Genomic DNA, 7,520 nt, shown 5'->3' with positions numbered 1-7,520 from the left:
ATGTCGGTTACTGAAGTGACCAGACAATACAAAACCAGGCATTCCTTCAACCTCTAGAAAACCAGCTTGAAGATCAAAAATTTCCTCATAGTTTGCTCTATATGCCAGACTGTCCCATTTCATTGTTGGGCTGAGATTTACTTTGTAAACTGCATGCACAAATAACTTTTTCCCCTGAGAAGCAGCAAATATGTTCAGGAGTCTCAGAAGAACATGCTCTCCAGCTCCAGGTGCTCCTGACTTGCCTGGAAGGACCTGGAGATAAACCCTTCCCTGAAGCTCACAGGAATCAAGTCTTGGATCCACTACATAGGGATAAGGCAGGTGCCCCTGGAGGAGGACTCCGACCTTGCTGCTGCTGTTGATACTGCAAGGGAAAGCTGAACCTGCACTCCTGAAGGCATTTAAAATTTTCTTCTGGGAAGGGACAGTGCCTCCCAAAGCTAAGTGACAATGTTACTTTTTATTTTACTATATATTTTTTGACAGTTGCTATAGTTTATGCCCATGTTTGGACTGATAAAGTCTTTGTCTGCATTTCCCAGAGAGGGGTTTCCTTGGCAAACTTTTCCCACTGGTGGGTATGCCACCCAAAGACCCGCTCAAGATTAGATCGTGGGTATTCTTTAGTCTTTCCAGTTTCGGATTTCACCACAATTCCCCTGCATTACTAGGCATACCCGTCCCTAAATACTTGATTGTCTGCAGAATAGGTCTCAGTTTGGAAGCCCATCTGCAACACTGCCTGTGAAATATGAAGCAGTCTAGCAGCATCGCTTGTTCAGCAGTGCCATCCTCTAGACACCATGTGCATCGCCTTCTAAAGACAACAATCCTTCTCCTTCATGTAGACTTCTCTCCATTCTTTTTTTCCCCTCTCCATTCTTTTTTTTTTAAAAAATTTAATTGCTTTTTAGTTTATTCATTTTTAGAGAGAAGAGAGAGAGGAGAGAGAGAGACAGGGGGGAGGAGCTGGAAGCATCAACTCCCATATGTGCCTTGACCAGGCAAGCCCAGGGTTTTGAACCGGCGACCTCAGCATTTCCAGGTCGACGCTTTATCCACTGCGCCACCACAGGTCAGGCCCCCCTCTCCATTCTTAACCCCCTTCTTCCTACAGTGGATAGCAAGGATTTCTGGACCCAGGGATAGGTAAGACTACACCCCTTGACAGCAGGAAAGAACTATGGAAGATGAGACCTCCATCCATGTACTCAGAGTTTTGAAGGGGGTAAGTGCTACCATAGACAGTGACATGAGGGAGTCTTCCCATTGGCCAAGAAGGCTCCAGGCGAGTACACAAGTGCGCCAAAAGCTAGAAAGATGAACAGATAGGGTCTGAGCATGCCAAAATCTAGAAAGATGCTAGCAAGATAATTGGATAGGAAAAAAATAACCCTCGCCTGACCTGTGGTGTGGCACAGTGGATAAAGCATTGACCTGGAATGCTGAGGTCTCCGGTTCAAAATCCCAGGCTTGCCTAGGTCAAGGCATATATGAGAAGCAACTACTATGAGTTGAGGCTTCCCGGTCTCTCCCACCCCCTGCCCTTTCTCTTCTCCTCTCTCTCTAAAATCAATCAGTAAAATCTTAAAAAACCAACACCCTTACCTCCCTATACCCATAGGAACTGTGAGCTTGAGCATGAAGGAGGTATAGTCCACCATTCTCCAGGTCAGGACACCTGAATAGACCTCTTCCCTTTGGCACCAGCATTTGTCTTACAAACTTGGCTTTCATTGTGGCAGGCAGCTGGACCTGCGTTTCAGGTATGGCATAACATAGCAACAAATACAGTACTCACACACATTAGGGGATCAGGCAGATACTCCAGTACTTCCAACCTTTGTTGTTTTTTTTTTTGTTCTGTTTTTTTTTTTTTTTTTTTTTTTTACAGGGACAGAGAGGTAGATAGGGACAGACAGACAGGAATGGAGAGAGATGAGAAGCATCAATCATCAGTTTTCCGTTGTGACACCGTAGTTGTTCACTGATTGCTTTCTCATATGTACCATGACCGCAGGCCTTCAGCAGACTGAGCAACCCCCTGTTTGAGCCAGTGACCCTGGGTCCACGCTAGTGAGCTTTTTGCCCAAGCCAGATGAGCCCGCGCTCAAGCGGGCAACCCTGGGGTCTCGAACCTGGGTCCTTTTGCATCCCAGTCCGACGCTCTATCCACTGCGCCACCGCCTGGTCAGGCGCTTCCAGCCTTTTGTATAGTGCATTTTCACAATGAAATAAAAGTTGGTTTTGCATCATTTGCATAACCAAACAACTTTCTTTGACTTGTCATTTGCTTTTCTGATGTTTAATAAAAAAAATGTAAATGCTTTTTTTTATCACTTCATATTTATTTTGAAATATCCCCTAATGTTTGTGAGCAGTATATTTAACATAAGATCCATGCTTTGACAAAACATTTTAGGTCATCTGAATGAATGAACAAAATTTGTAATGTAGAACTAGGATCAATAGTAACAACAATGGCTATTTTTTCTTGAGCCCTCACCATCCAGGTGCTTTACCTACATCATTCAATCAAACCTCATAATTCTGGGGTTGGTAGAACTATCTTCATTTACAGATTGAATTCCTTAGAGTTCGGAGAGGTTAAATATTGAAAGTCATTGTGATTATAGAAAATAAATTATTTTAAAGTATTTTCAATGGCCATGTGAAACAGCATCTATTTGTCCAAATTCTGATACTTTGGTGTACAAAACAGAAATTCTCTGCCCTCTTTGCCCTTTTTAAATTTATATTTTAATGAGGGGGACAATAAAGGGAAAATATACTGAGGAAATTATAAAGTATGTTCTTAATAGAGAAGTACTATATAAATATACATAGACATATTTATATGCATTATGTCGAGGAAGCTTCTGGTGTGGAAGAAGCATGTCTGAAGGCAGGTCTCTGGTGCATCCTCAGATGACGGTGGCAGGTGGATGACTGGTGGTAGCATCTCTGGCACACGGAACACACATAGGGCTTCTTGCCCGTATAGATTCTCTCATGAGCCAAGGCTGGTTCTATGGCTGAAGGACTGGCACACAAGGCTGGGTCTGAAAGACATTTTTCCTGCCTGAATCTTTGATGCATGTGTAGGTCTGAGGCCTGGAAGAAGCCTTTGTCACACAAGGCGCAAATAAGTGTCCTCTTATTATTGTGTCTTCCCTGATGGACTTTTACTGAGAGAAATGCCTAAAGACCTTGGGACACTTCTCACGTTGGTACGACTTTTGGGCTCAGTGGAATCTTTCTTAAGTGTCCCCCACGTGTGGTTTCTTGCATTGCTTCATTGGGTAGGAAGAGGCTCAGGGGTGACCTTGGGTAGGCCTGGAGAGAAACACTGGTCCCACGTCCATAAGATCTTGGACCCTTCCTGGGACTTAGAGGTACCTAGAATTGTTCTTCTGGATCTGAGTGGATGCTGTTAAGAAATACCTCCCCCTTCAGACTAGGACAGTTCTCTCCCTAGATAATGAGTAGGGAAGGGATTTAATTGCCTTGACTAGTAATGCTAGTCATTTAATAGTTTTCAAAGAAATGTTGCCACCATTTTCTTTATTTTCATCTCCTTGTCCTGTTTGTAGGGAAGTATTCTGGGGAGTCCAGGAAGGTGTCCCAATGTTTACCTCTTTTGGGGGATCCTATTGACAAATGTTTAGTTAGGTGAACAATGACTTCTCTTAAGGGCATATTCTCAAAATAGGGCTTCCTTTCCTTGTAGGAGACAGAACCAGTGGGATGAACTTAGTGTGACTAGTGACATACAAGTTTTCTGGCCATTTATTTTCTAATGTACCATTCGTTTCACAATTACTAAGTGCCAGGCAAATTATCAGTACTTTATATCATCATAACTAATCCCTCACAACAAGCCTAAAATTTAGGTATTATTGAAGTTAGAATCTGCTGAGAGTCAGAAATAGTCTTTTGTGATGAACATCCATTTCAATTTGTACCAAATAAAAAGATAAAAAATAAAATTCTAACAGGATGAAAAAATTGAGACAGCAAGGCTACTATTTCCAAGTTTGGGTGGTGTAACAGGTGGCATTACGATTTTAATCTGAATCTCTTTCATAATCATTTTCCTTTTTTGCGTCCTCAAATAAAAAAAGGTGCTCCCAGCCCTGCAGTCTTCTCAAAGAGCTCAGCTCCTTAACCATATGTAAATAAGTTTCAAGGCCATGGCTGGTTGCCCAGCAGGTGGTAGTCCCGGCTATGATTCCTGGTCAGGGCACACAGGAGAAGCAATCATCTGCTTCTCCCCCCCCCCCCTTTTTCCCCTCCCACAGCCATGGCTCAAATGGTTTGAGCAATTTGGCCCCAGGCACTGACGATGACTCGATGATCTCACCTCAGGTGTTGAAATACAGTGTGTCTGTAAAGTCATGGTGCACTTTTGACCAGTCACAGGAAAGCAACACAAGACGATAGAAATGTGAAATCTGCACCAAATAAAAGGAAAACCCTCCCAGTTTCTGTAGGATGATGTGGCAGCATGTGCACATGTGCAGATGATGACGTAACACCGTGTATACAGTGGAGCAGCCCACGGCCATGCCAGTCGAGATGTGGACGGTACAGAGGAAAGTTCAGTGTGTTCTGTGGCTCGCTAAATTCGAATCCGTGACCAAAGTGCAACGTGAATATTGGCGCATTTATGACGAAGCGCCACCACATAGGAATAACATTACTTGGTGGGATGAGCAGTTGAAGGAAACCGGCAGTTTGGTGGAGAAACCCCATTCTGGTAGGCCATCAGTCAGTGACGAGTCTGTAGAGGCTATACGGGATAGCTACCTAAGAAGCCCTAAAAAAATATGTGCGTGAGCCTGACCTGTGGTGGCACAGTGGATGAAGCGTTCAACCTGGAATACTGAGGTTGCTGGTTCAAAACCCTGTGCTTGCCCAGTCAAGGCACATACAGCAACCAAGAAACAATTAAAATGAAACAATTATGAGTTTATACTTCTCATAATACTCCCCACCCCACCATAAAATTCATAAATAAAATCTCTTTTAAAAAAAAAATCTGTGCGTGAGCCCACATTGAACTGCACTGAATAGGTATGAAACTGGAAGAGTTTTCCTTTTATTTAGTGCAGATTTCACATTTCTAACGTCTTTTGTTGCTTTCCTGTGACTGGTCAAAAGTGCGCCATGACTTTACGGGCACACTGTAGCTTGTTCAGAACAACAGAGCAGCAGCCCCAGATGGGCAGAGCTTCACCCCTTAATGGGCTTGCCGGGTGGATCCCTGTCAGGGCACATGTAGGAGCCTGCCTCTCTGCCTCCCTGCCTCCCCCCCCCCCACTAAATAAATAAATAAATAAATAAATAAATTTCAACTGCAAATTGTATATGGCTTAGACATTTTTTCAAAGTTAGAATTTAATTATTGATTATAGATTAGAATCCTTACTGTTGAAGTAAGAAACATCCAAACCTGTAGAGAATTTTGATAATTTTATTTGAGCCAAACTGATGACTATTGCTGGGAAGCAAAATCTCAGCGGATTGGGAAAACACTCTGGATGGCAGTTCTGCAGTTTATCTAATAACAGTACAATCGAAGGTGGAGAAGTAAGGAAGGTTACAGTAAATCCACTGGTGGAAGATTAAGGGGGCAGGAGAAAGCATAGCAGGTAAATCTCTGGGATTGGATAACTAGTAAAATAGAGGACATATACTCCTTTTACATTGGTGGGTACAAGATAGTTAAAAACATTAATAGCACACAGATATGGTACTTGAGAGACAGATAGCAATGAGGAGTTCTGTAGTCTCTTGCTCTGATGTGCTGGTTATATCCAAAGGGGTCTGGAAAAGGCGATTACTCTGACATTTCAATCGTTTATTATCTTAGATGCAAAAAGACAACAGACAGGCTCAGTTATGATAAAGACTGACCTTTGTCAAGGAAGCTACAGGCCTAGGATGTGACTATTCCTTCCCCTTGACTCACTATTAGTTAGGAATTTCTATGTTTAGACCATCCTGTGTGGTTACTTTTGGTCTCTGAGTTTGTAAGGTCTGTTACGCAGGCCTCCCCTGAGTGTGAGCGTGTCAGGTTTATTCTTTGAACCCCTTTTCATCTACATTACATAATAGAGTACTTTTGCATACTTGTCATGAACAGAAAATATTTAATCTCAGTAATAGATGTTGATTAATTTCCTTATAATGATATTATCAACAAATAACACCAATTTCATAACATTAGAAACAAACTATTATATTTGTAACTTATTTGATCTTAGTTTACCACTTGAAAACTGAAAATATTTTACACAAAATTTTCACTATCAAGTATTTTCTTCACTGTGTAACTTAACTTATGAAAAATCAGAACAATGAAAATGAGAGAAAAGTGAAGAAACAAAATGGAGTTACCATAGCTGATAAAATTACTTAAATCAGAGTAGGCTGAAACAGGAGGAATTTATTTTACCGTAACTAGCCTGAGGACTTAGACTCTTGCATAATGCCTGGAGTTATCAATCCTACAGATAACCCTCTGGAGAACTTAGAGAAGAATGTTCTTGTAGGCAGAGCAGCAGATATCTGGAGGATCACCATATCAGACCATTCTAGAAGCTAAAAATGCAGGACTGATTCTTCTTATGAATGTACTTTTTACTGTAAGAACTCTCAACTTTTTTCTTTGGAACACTGTGTATATTACCTGGTACTGTTGACAGGTTTGCAAATCTTAAGACCCCTGAATAAAACTTTGTCATTTTATTCTAGGAAGGCCTCCTGAGTCATTTACTCTCCGTCAATGAAATGAATTGATTTTCCAGTTTCTCTTACTGAGTCAACAGTGGTAATCCTACTGTTACTCACGTAATGCTTACTGAACTGAGTCTAACAAAGAAGCATAAGAATATATCCTTTTAGAAGCTATGTAAAGATTAATAAGAGCTCATCTTCAGTAAATGCTAATAAAGAGCAGAGAAAATAACATATTTGGAAATTTAGATTAAAGGGCAATATTAGTAGGCTGAGGCAGTTGAAAGAGCTTTGAAAAGTTAGTGGGACATAATTGGGAAAGACAATTTCATAAAAGCATTTATCTAAGAGAAAGTGCTAGCTTAGGCAGTTTCAGAGCCCAAAATATCTCTGAAGGTAAAATGCTAAATGAATGCCACAAGTACATATAAGTAAGACGCAGGAACTAAGTAATGGTTCTCATTTGCAAGGAAAGAGATGGTTTTTACTAAATTCAAACTGAAAAAGAATTTAATGGGGTTCAGAGAACTGACAGGAAGATTGGTGGAGCAGGCTCAGGCAGGAACCAAGGCAGGCGAGTAGAGGCCAGGTTCTGCCACAGGGATACAGGCTTAGATACAGGCACCATCAGCACAGAACACTTGTTGGCTGCTGCCGCTAGACTCCCCTACCCTGGACAGTCACCAGGGCCTCTCAACTCCACCTAAGCCACCATGAATAATCTGAGTGACTTTTGTGTCATTCCCTTAAAATTCAAAATTCCTGGGAGTAGCAGA

General features: G+C 41.7%; 1 pseudogene; it reads right to left on the bottom strand.

Moving 5' to 3' along the window:
• Positions 1-2,530: 2,530 nt before the first annotated feature.
• Positions 2,531-3,702, bottom strand: LOC136315100 (zinc finger and SCAN domain-containing protein 4-like; annotated as a pseudogene).
• Positions 3,703-7,520: the final 3,818 nt, after the last annotated feature.

Source organism: Saccopteryx bilineata, chromosome 11 (genome assembly GCF_036850765.1).
Source record: "Saccopteryx bilineata isolate mSacBil1 chromosome 11, mSacBil1_pri_phased_curated, whole genome shotgun sequence".
NCBI classification, from domain to species: domain Eukaryota; kingdom Metazoa; phylum Chordata; class Mammalia; order Chiroptera; family Emballonuridae; genus Saccopteryx; species Saccopteryx bilineata.
The sequence above is the reverse complement of the archived record's forward strand: the minus strand, read 5'-3'. Positions and strand labels throughout refer to the sequence as shown.